A 12,293-nucleotide genomic window follows, 5' to 3' on the forward strand; every position below is an offset into this window, starting at 1 on the left:
ATGGCGTCTCGGATAATTCTTGGTGTATAGAAGCGGTGGTCAGGCAAGGATGCGTCTTGTCTCCGACGCTTCTCACGTGTACTCACAGGTCATATTCAGAAAAGCCTTATGGGAAAGAAAAGAGGGAATAAGAATTGGTGGAGAAATCGTAAACACCATGAGATTTGCAGGTGACACGGTAATTAAGTCTGAGAGTATAGAAGAACTACAAACTTTACTAGATGCAATAAATAGTGAATGCATTCAAATGGACTTGACATCAACACAGATAAGACCAAATTTATGCTAGTATCAAGGAGTCCAATAAATAATGAACAACTAACCCTTGGTGGACAGCAAATAGAGATAGTGACAAAATATAAATATCTGGGAGCTTACATCAACACAGAATTAGATCCAGACCAAGAGATCAGGGTACGAATAGAAATGGCAAGGGCGACGTTCTTAAAATTCAAGCAATTGTTCTGTTACAAAAATCTGAATACTGCTCTGAGACTGAGGTTTGTTGAATGTTACGTCTGGTCCCAACTATTGTACGGGGTAGAAACATGGACGTTAAAAGCGCAAATAGTTAAGAAGCTGGAAGCCTTTAAACTTTGGATATACATACCGGAGAATGTTGAGAATTCCATGGACTGCCAGGGTCACCAATGAGGAAGTGTTGAGAAGGATGGATCGAGACAAAAAATTGTTGAGAACAATAAAAGTACGCAACACTGCATACCTTGGACACATACTGAGGAATGATAAATATAGTCTTCTGCAAGTCATCATGCAGGGTAGAGTCGATGGCAAAAAGGGAATAGGTAGAAAGAGGAAGTCATGGCTGCGAAATATTCGAGACTGGACAAACATGACTGTAGACGAATTATTCCACGTTGCAAAAGATAGAAAAACTTTTAGAAATGTGGTCGCCAACCTCCGTTAATGGGGACGGCATAGGAAGAAGAAGGAGCGGATGAGGCTATCGTTTTAGAGTTTTTAAAACAAAGAGTAAATAAAAAATAACGTTTCTGACTCTTTTAAAAATTTCTACAGCCTCACCTAATTAACCGATTTTAGATTTTCAATGTAGGTTTGACAGCTTACTGGCTTTTGCTCTTCTATACCTAAAAATAACCGATTTATATTATATAAAAATTTTAAAATTTTCGGGATAGTATATTGTGTAGAAACTTTTGTAATTTCCAAAACGTTATTTTTACAGCTTTTTGCGCGCTGGAAATTGTTTTTATTAGTTGCACAATCAAATTTGATTGCAAATTTAATTACGAATAAAAATCGCTTTTATCTATTTTTGTTTTAGATATGATACTTTCCGAGATATTCACAATACAGTTGGAAATAAAATAAATATGTATTGGTGTAATCGATTATTAGTATTAAAGTATTTCTGCTATACTGATATCTTAGGATGCCAATATTGTATTATTGTCTACGTGATTTTACTAGTCCCTTAAAAATGATCTCATGAAATTATATATTTCAAAGCCATTTTTTCGTTTCGAAGCCATTTAGTGTTGCTTCTTAAAGACAGGAAAGATTTATTTTTCACGTTGAGAACGCCTATGAATAGCTGTTCTGATGAGCCTTATTAAGGCGAAATACGTATAAACAGATACATAGACGCTTTGTACGTGAAATCAAATCTTTACTGTCTTTTTCATTAAATTAGATATTATTAAAACGTAAGAAATATTTAGTTTTAAGTATTCTGATTTGAGTTTTTCCTGTTTACATAGATTTTTGAATAAAATTGTTTTTTTTTTATAAATGCTTACATTATATTTAAGGAATATTTGGAATATTTTCTATAAATTTACACGTTATAACTTTAACAATTACCATTATTTAAAAAAATCTAATTTCTCTCTTTTTTTGTCTTAAAGTGATAATTTTTATTAATATCGACAACGTAAAGAAATCTTGAAAAATAGATATATTTTGCGAAATGATTTATTTCTTCCGTTAAAATAAAATCAGTATAAGATTATAAATCAGAATAATTTAGACAGCTGACAAAACACATATGTTTTCATTTAAGACTTCTAATTATAACTGTCTCATCTTTTTTCATTTACATTTATAATGCATTATCAGTGGCAGTCCATTCTTAACTTTGAGAGAATCAAAAAAGCTTACTGTCATGAAATCGACATAAGTGGTAAAAGGGGAGTTCTAAAAAAGTGTTTGAGATCAATTCTCACAGACATCAAAAAGGCAATTTAACTTATAAAACACATAAAGCCAATTAATCTTGATCTGGGATCAATAAGACGACTCGTCAAAGTAAATTAAGAATAAAAATTAAAATAAGACGTATAAAGAGCATCATACTACCTATATTAACACATGCGTCTCTCGCATGGGGACACGTCTGCAAAACAAATAAGAAGAGAATACAAGCGGCCCACAACTGCAGCCTAAGAGATGCAGTAAACGTGCTCTGATACGTCGTTGAACGTTTTCTGTTCAGAGAATTCCAACAAGTTAGAGTGACCGACAAGATCGTGGAAAAAGCCAGGATTAAATTCGCAGAAAAGCCACCAAAAAAAATTAACAAAAACCAAAAAACCCGGGCACGTAGGGCCCAAACCCTCGAGCAACAAGTCTTCAAACTGGGCGTACTTGAGGCCCCAGCAAGTAATTTCACATATTCGCGGATAAGTCACAACAGAATAGCAGAAATAAAGCGTCTAACGCTAGCCTGCATTTGATTCAATTCGGGAACCATGTTGGCGTTTTTGTAGCCAGGACTCCTACATGAAGACCATTTGGCTGATAATGCGCTCCTATCGCGCATCAGAGTGCTATAGAGTGACGAAAGGGATGGTCTGGAGCATTGGAGCACGGTAGAGTGATTCTGATTTTATATCCGAATTAATACACCTTGCTCCAATGAATTGTTACACCCGAACGTCATTTCAAGGGATGAACAAGTCTCTCTCTAATTAAATTAAACCCAGCCTAATATGTCAGATACAATATTTACCAAAATATGCAGCACTATAGTTTATTTAAAATTAAAATGACTATGGAATTGGACACGCAATTATATCTGTGTGTCATTTTAAGTTTACTTGCCAATATATAGGGTGCGCCAAAAGAAGCGGGCCGGTCGAATATTTCGCAAAATGGACATTGGTTTAAAAACTGAAAAACATGTGTTTTGTATATCTAATAACACCAAAAATGACCTCTAACCTCCACCCCCTGGGGGAAGGAACTGGGACAACTTTGAAATCGCTAGTAGGAACTCACATTTTTTTATTGCGGATTCCTTATGTAAAAATAAGTAACTTTTATTCGAGACATTTTTTCAAATTGTTGATGGATGGCGCTATAACAGGAAAAAACGATTTATTCTGATACCCTAGGAAAATTATCTAATATCTCGAGATATACACCTGCTAAATGAAAAACCGAAAAACACGTATTAAATATTTTTCAAAAATCTATCGAATTATACCAAACACAAGCCCCACCCTCTCCTTTTGGGGCGGGGCGACGTTAAAATCTTAAATAGAAAATCCCATTTTTATTGGCGATTCCAATTTTGCACGAAAAAGTAAACCAGTGTTATTTGAATTTTTTTCGATTCGCGATAGATGGCGCTATAATTGCAGAAAAACAAGTACGGATCCGAAGTCTGCAAACTAATTTTTATGGTAGTGAATAAAGTTTTTCAGAATTTTTTAAAGAGTCCGAATCTGCAATAATATATGGAGTTTCTATTTAAAATTTTAAAGTTGAGCGTCGCTTTTGGTGACATTCGATAGATTTTTGACAAATAATAAACACGTGTTTTTTGGTTTTTATTTAAAAGTGTATGTCTCGAGATATTAGACCGTGTCCATAATTTTCCTAGCGATTATAGTGCCGTTTTCCGATTATAGCGCCATCTATCTACAATTAGAAAAAATGTCTCGAATAAAGGTTACTTATTTTTGCCTAAGAAATCTAAATCTTTGGAAGACAAAGCTATAGCGGTACGCCATTCCTAGATGTGGAAGCAGCGTTGAATATCGCTTCCTTCAAGTTAAAAACTGAACCGAACTGAACCCTTCTTCATCTACCGATCGACAAAGATGGCTCTAACGAATAGGATTATTGCAGCCTCATTAGGCAAAATCACCATTAGGCTGTTCTATCTAGATGACCTCGTTGCACGCCTTATGCAACTTGGTGAAGAAAAATCAGAACCATCAAGCTGTATGCGGACACAACTTTCAAGGCTTTGGTAGTGCTTTAAGCCGTTTTCAATTTATTTCTGTCTCTGTCATCCTCTAAGTTTCTGTTTTCCTGGATGCTTACAGACAAATAACCGGCAGATAGAACAAACGCAGAGACAGTAATCTAAATGGCAGAAGATTGATTGAATTTGCTTTTGAAAATAATATGCGTATTGTGGGCACATATTTTGACCATAAGAAGATTCATAAGGGTACTTCAATATCACCAGATGGTCAAACAATTAATCAGATAGACCGTATATTAATTGAAGCGAATCATATGAAGGCTCTTAAAGACAGTAGAAATTATAGAGGAGCGGATACAAATTCAGACCTCTTTCTGGTAAAAGTAAAAATGGAACAAATGATGCCCATATATACTAGAACGAATAGCCAGCGGGTGAAACGATATCGTGGTATACCATTTCAGAACGAAGAAATTAGGAAAAAATTCCAAGAACAAGTAGAGGGGAAACTATAAGGACATGAAGTAGCACAATACATAGACAGTAGGTGGGAACGACTCAGAAAAACGATTCAACGAGCAGCCGAGTTAGCACTACCAAAACCCCTCTCACTACTACTACTACTACTACTTGTCGGTTCATAACATTTTCCGCCGTTTTCCGACTTCCAATCGCTACTTAGTTCGGTTGTTCCATAGGTCTTCTTCTATGGCCCTCTCTCTCTCAGTTCTTTATTTATTCCTTCGCTCCAACTTTTTTTCGGTCTACCTCTTTTTCTCTTTCCTTCTGGTTGCCATTTTAATATTTCTTTTGGTATTCGTTGTTTATCCATTCTTTGTATGTGTCCGAACCAGATAAGTTGTTTTGTTGTTAGATCATCTGTGATTGTTCATTTGATTCCCATTATTTCTCTAATGTGTTCGTTGGTAATCCTTTCTCTGCTAGATCTTCCTGCCGCTCTTCTCCAAAAATCCATTTCCATCGCTTTCAGCGTTGCCAGTGTTCTTTTTTTCAGTGGCCATACCTCACAGCTGTACAAAGTGATACTTTTTACTATAGTGTCATATATCCTCTTTTTATTTTCTTTGTTGATGGATTGGTCCCATATAATGATGATTAACATTGTGATGGCTTTTCTCCCTGACGTATTGCTCTCTCTTATGGCTTTGTCTAATGTTCCATCTTGTGAAATAGTGATACCTAGATATTTGTAGTCACAGCAGTGCTTTATCGTGGTGTTATCGTCTAATATGAGATCTTTTTGTTCTACTCCAATGCACATGTATCGGTTTTCTTTTTATTTACTTTTAGACCCCATATATTATACTCTTCAATTAATTTTCGTGCCATATAGTTTAAATCGTCATAATCCTGAGCCATTATTACTTGATCGTCTACAAAGTTGAGCGTATATACCATAGTGTTGGTACTCTCAAAGAAGACAAAAAGATTGGTATGATAATAATTGTAAGAGAGCGATTAAGGAGAGGATTAGAGCCAGAATCAATAGCATAGGAAGAATAATTTGAACAATAGAGAACTAGTCAAGGGAGGCAAGGAAAATCGGCAGAACAAAGAAAAGGTGGTACCTAAAAGAAAAATTAAATAATATTCAGGAAGATTTTGTAAATAATAAAGTCAGGAGCTTCTACTAAGAAATAAAAAGAGAACCGTCAATATAAAACCTCACCAAAATATTATAAATATGAGGACGGACATTTAGTAAAAGGAATAGACAAAAAACTGGGCAGATGGGCAAGATATTTTAAAACTGTACTAAACACCGATGAAGATCAATATCTTCAAATACAGGAGCCACTAGAAGAAACAATAAACCGAAATAACAATGATGAAATACCAACAAAAGGAGAAATAATATACATAATAAAGAGTTTAAAAAATAATAAAGCACCCGGTGAAAGTGGCATCATAGCAAAGATCCTAAAGGAAGGTTGCAAAAGCTTACAGGAAGAAATCACAGAGTTGATACGTGAAGTATGGGCCAAAGAGTAAATACCAAAACACTAAAGAGGAACCCTGCTATGCCCAATATGCAAAAAAGGAAATGCTACGGAATGAAAAACTACGGGGGTATAGCATTATAAGACACAACGCATAAAGTTCTAGCTATCTCGATCAGAAATAGAATTAATGCCAATATTGAAGAAAACCTGAATGAATATCAAGCGGGTTTTAGAGCAAATAGATCAGTAATAGAGCAAATTTTTATAATTTGGATCCTGGCTAAATCATATGAATTCAATTTGTCACTAAACATATTGTTCAGTGATTTTCGACAAGCATATGACACGATAAACAGACATAAATTGATCGACACATTAAAATATTTTGACTTTTCGGATAAAATACTACGATTAACTAAATCCCTTCTGAATGAAACCAAGGTAAAGTTAAAGTTAAAACGTCATGTCTCTGAAAGCTTTAATATACATACCATATACATAGCCATATACATACTAAAGGCTCAATCTACCACCACAGACATTAATGCGTGGCATACGCGGACGACCTTGTCCTAATAACAAGAAGATAACAGAATTAAGAGCAATTTTAGAAGACTTAAGAGAACAGCCAGGGAGTATGGGCTGGAAGTAAATGAAGAAAACAAAGTATATGGAGATAAGAGATAATAATGAGCATTTAGGACAATTTTAGAAAGTATCTGTCACAGACAAGAAATATAACTTTGAGATAGTTGGATAGTTCGATTATTTGGGAGTAACGTTTCGATTCGATTATTTGGGACTCAAGAAATCGAAAAAAAGAATGGCTAAAGGTAGAAAAAGTGCTGTAACTCTGAAAATATTCAGAGGAACAAAAAGAAGAATATATACAACGGGTATCCGACTAACGGTGCTTTATGCTAGCGAGACCTGGATCTTTAGCAAAAATAAAGAACTCCAGCTTGATATATGGGAGCGAAATATACTCAAAAGAATATATCGAGGTATAAAGATGGGCATAACTGGATAAGAAGAACAAATAATGAAATAATGCAAATATATGGACAACAAAAAATTTCAAAAATTGCGAAAGTTCAAAGACTGAGATAGCTCAGACACGTAGCTAGATTGCAGGAAGGAAGAGTCCCCAAAGCATTAACAAATACTGAAGCCAAAAAGGAAAAGAGGACGACCAAGAAGAAAATGAATGGAATCGGTAAAAGAAGACTTGGGATTATAGGAATACAAACCTGGAGAAACCTAGCACAAGATAGAAAGAAATAGAAGAAACCCATTAAAGCATTGGGCCTCTAGTGCCTGTTTGGCCTAATGTATATATATATATATATATATATATATATATATATATATATATATATATATATATATATATATATAAAGTTCTTTTTTTTAAATATCCCATAACAATTATTCTATGCTTTTCTACTTTTCTACTTCTACTAACGCTAACACAGATGTTTGTTATTAATACGCATTTCAAAGCCAAACATGAAAAACTTAATAATGACCTGCTAAACGTTGACAAGAAGTTTAAAGATATTGACAGTGAAGCTGGCATCAAAAGAGCCGAGTTCACTAATTACTTCAAATAAAAATTGTCACTATTACATAATAAAAACAAATTTTAACGCGGATGATACGTTTTACGATCAAAGAATTCCTATCTCTTCGAGGCGCTGCTGCGGTCTATTTCCTGTTCTACAAATAGCAGGTCATTCAATTAAGAGATTTTGACAAAAAAATCGAAAAGTCGCCGCCGAAAAATGCTCACCTGCGAGGTGATATTTCACAAGATTTATTTAAGAACCGTGACAGAAATTAGTTAGGTAGCGATGGAACAAATTTTGCACTCAAAAAAAGTTTCTCATAAGAAATAATTTGTGAAATACCTGCTTTGCAGGTTCGGGCGCTCATACGGGGACAAAAACAAATACCTAAGTGTAAACTTATTATGTTGGAAAGCGTTCCTAATAGAACAAGAATTAAATAAGAAATGTTTGGTATTTGTAGAAAAATAAGCTAAACTGAATAAGTGAAATTTAGTAGATCACTACTCACAAGAAATGAATAACTACCTGACTATTAATAAAATCTAAAAAGTTAAGGAATTGTTGCATCTCTTAACCTTACAAATAACATATTAAAATATATGGGATTATATCTAGAAAGTGGCGGTACTGGTGTAAGTTGGGATTGTCTAACTGAGCTGGTACAAACATAAGGTGCTATGTAAATATTATAATTATATCAGTCAAGTAATTTAGTTAAGGTCGAGAAGATATTGATTCGCCATTTATATCGACTTGCTATTTGAACCATATTTTCATTGACTGCTATATTTTCGTTGCTCAGTGTATATCTGCTCTTTTATTTTAATTGATTTTTGCGACAATTTAGCAATTTAAGAAATATAAATACATATAAACACCAAAGATATCTATCTATATAAAAAGCTATGATGATAAGTCACACCGTTTGTCCAGTAAAGTAACGACGCCACCTAGGAAAGAAATTTGAACTATCAACATTTCAGTCATTGGGTAAGATAAACATACACTTACTATAAAAATAAAATGACGTTTAGCAAACGTCAACGCTTTACCAAAATAAAATACAAGTTAAACAGAATTATGTAAAATTAAATAACAATTAAATAAAATTAAGTAAAAGCTATACCTGTAAATACGCTGCTATACCATTTCTGCTTCATTTCCCATGTAAAATCCCATAAAAAAATGCTAAGGTTCATTCTGCTCATTTTTTTTTGATCGTTTTGTTGTAGGGGTAGAATGGTTAATCGGATTGTGCCGTATGATACATCATTGGAAAGGAAAGGGGGTAGCGAATATATTGGCACAGAAAAAATACACATTACAGCATTGCTAAGAGAGAATTACATCATATATCCTTTGTTATTGGTCCGATTGGAGCATGTGATACGTTAAATGAAAGGGAAGGATATGACGAATATATTACGATAGAAAAAAAAACAAGGCGACTACCAAATGGCACTACACAGTGTCTTCATTATTATTGAACGTATAGTTACATACGAGATGTCATAGGGCACTTTGGATAAAAATAGTTCTACTAAAAGACAAATTTTAATTTATTGACTTAAGGACGGTACAAAATAAACAACTTAACGAATCCTAACATGCGACATAGCAAATGAAAGGAGAGAAAATAACGAATATATTGAAAAAGAAAAAACAAACAAGGCGACTACCAAAGGGGTACTTCACGGTATCTTCATTAATAAGGAACGTATAGCGACATACGAGATATCATAGGGCACTATGGATAAAAATAGATTTACCATAAGACAAATTTTGATTTATTGACTTAAAGAAGGCGTCTGGCTGAAATAAAAATAAACAACTGATCGATTCCTAACATGCGACATAGCAAATGAAAGGTGATGATATAACGAATATATTCAGATAGAAAAAACAAACAAGGCGACTATTAAAAGGGCACCACACAGTATCTTCATTATTACTGAACGTATAGCGACATACGAGATATCATAGGGCACTATAGATAAAAATAGATTTACTATAAGACTACTCACATTCAATTTCAGTCAACTTGATTAATATTTGGGGCAGATACAGTTTTTCAATGACTAATGATGGTTGGCGATAACCTTACTGACTTATATAGGACAAACAAAACACAAGAAATAAAGGACATATCTGAAATTGTTAAGTCGACTTTACACTACATGATTTATCATGTGATTTGTAATATGATTTGGTCATGAAGTCAAATATACATGTTTACACTGTGTGATTTGTCATATGATTTTGCCATAAGCCCTGTCATCCGGCTCGTCATGATCACAGGAGAATAGGACGGTACCTATTCCATGATAAAATCATAATTTTCGGTAATAATACCGGTAACAGCAACATACTTAAATATCGCGCCTTATTCTTATGTCAATTCAGCGACATTCACTTACCGAGAGACAACATCCTTTATTTATTTATTTATTTTTTGTTCGTTGCATTGATATTGAGCCTATTGTCTAATCTGTGCTATTGTGTCGTATTTTTTATTATTTGTTTAGTTTATTTTATTCTTAAGTCGACTTTACACTACATGATTTATCATATATGACAATATCATATGAGATTTGTTACGATTCCTCGTTTCTATGATGTTTTGAAAAATCGTGTTTACACTGAATGATAAGTTATTACTTATGATATGAGTGACAATGAGGTTTTGTTGATTTTTCTTTTTGTTTATGGTCATAGAGATATTAGACACAGTATAGGTAACAACTATTAGAATTTTAAACTACTATAATGAAAAATAAATCTTTGCTTGCATTGCCTTCCCGACTTTTAATAATACGCCGGCAACAACTGCGTACAGCTAATAGTGAGAAGAAAAAGATCAGACGCCTTTGGCCTCACAGATGGATCTTAAGAAGAAATAGTGGACGGGGTAAATCAAATTTAGTGTTTATATTATACCAAATTAAAAATTATTAATTAAGAAACTAAACTAAAATTATGACTTAAGACGACTATAAAACACTAAACTAAGAATAAAATAAGCTAAATAAATAATAAAAGAAAAATACGACACAATAGCACAGATTAGACAATAGGCTCAATATCAATGCAACAAACAAAAAATAAATAAATAAATAAAGAATGTTGTCTCTCGGTAAGGGAATGTCGTTGAATTGACAAAGAAATGGTTACCGGTATTATTACCGAAAATTATATGATTTTATCTTGCGGAATAGGTACCGTCCTATTCTCCTGTGACAAGCTGTGACGTGACGAGCCGCATGACAATGCTTATGACAAAATCATATGACAAATCACACAGTGTAAACATGTAAATTTCACACCATGACCAGATCATATTTTATAACGATCCCTTCTTAAGACGGTCCTGCTACCTCATTAGTTTTGTTTTGTTTCAAAACTGTAATATAAGAAGAGAAATATTGTCATTGGAGTGTTAACAATGGTTGATATCGTTGTCGTAATAATAATTTTGCTTTTATTAAACATAAATAGCTGGTTCTCAGAAAAGTACTGAATATGGTGAAAGTTAATTATTTAAGACAAAATAAACGATCTTACATAAACGCCAAAACGCACCACAGTGTTACAAAAGACAGAAATAAATAATCATGAATAAATACTGTTTTGAGTGTTTTTTATAGACTTAAGTTTTCTAATGTTAGCAATCACTAAATGTGACTACAGATATAACTTATAAGTAAATGTTTAGTTAAACATCAAATTTCACTACGAAACGGAGCGATTGCACTTGAAGTTTGCGGTTCAACTCTGACAAATATTTTGAAATTTGAAAAAAGAAGGAGTGAAGGTCACCATATTATATTTTCATGTATAAATTAGATAAAACAGCAGATGACACAACTCTATTACCAGTAGGTAACACAGGCGTTAGTTTTCTTCTTCTTTAAGTGCCTAACTTAGTTAAGGTATCATTTTGGCTATTTTTATTTTACTGCTACTACAAATATCACTGCATTGGAACCACCCAAATTTTTCGACCATGACAGTTTTTATATTTTTCCAATACTAGACCGGGGAAATAAGATTTCTCTCCGGACTACGACTAATCCAGATATCTGACAATTTTTTTAGTTACTATAGGCCTATATAAAGAAACCCTATATGTTTTCCGCATAAAATTTGGCGTTTTTTTTTAATTATTGACAATTTAGTGTAAAAAATGGTATTTGTTCGATTTTTTGCTTACCGTTGAAAATCTTTGAGATAATGGTAACACAAATGGATTTAGTGTCCACAGCCATATAAACAAAAACAAACAACAACATTTTCTCTAAGCCATCTGTTATTTATGACTTTGTTATATTGGGCCTCAAATCGGATCATTGGTTTAATGTTCCTGTTTTTACAATGCAGTTTTTGCAAAAACGCACGTTGTTAAGTGTGCAACATATTAATTCATGAGAACCTTTTGATTCCTCTAGTCAAAGAGGTCATTAATCTCGAATATGTAAATACGCAATGGAAAACTAAATACCCCTCCAAATGTACTTTTACCACAATCTACAAATGTCACAAAGGTTAAGAGACTAAGGACAA

At 33.5% G+C, this 12,293-nt stretch overlaps 1 protein-coding gene across 3 annotated transcripts in view; it reads left to right on the forward strand.

Moving 5' to 3' along the window:
* LOC140450334 (uncharacterized) overlaps window positions 1–12,293 on the forward strand; it is a 265,222-nt gene that overhangs the window by 173,861 nt on the left and 79,068 nt on the right. The gene's annotated exons all lie outside the window — the stretch shown is intronic.

Source organism: Diabrotica undecimpunctata, chromosome 9 (genome assembly GCF_040954645.1).
Source record: "Diabrotica undecimpunctata isolate CICGRU chromosome 9, icDiaUnde3, whole genome shotgun sequence".
In the NCBI taxonomy this organism is placed as follows: domain Eukaryota; kingdom Metazoa; phylum Arthropoda; class Insecta; order Coleoptera; family Chrysomelidae; genus Diabrotica; species Diabrotica undecimpunctata.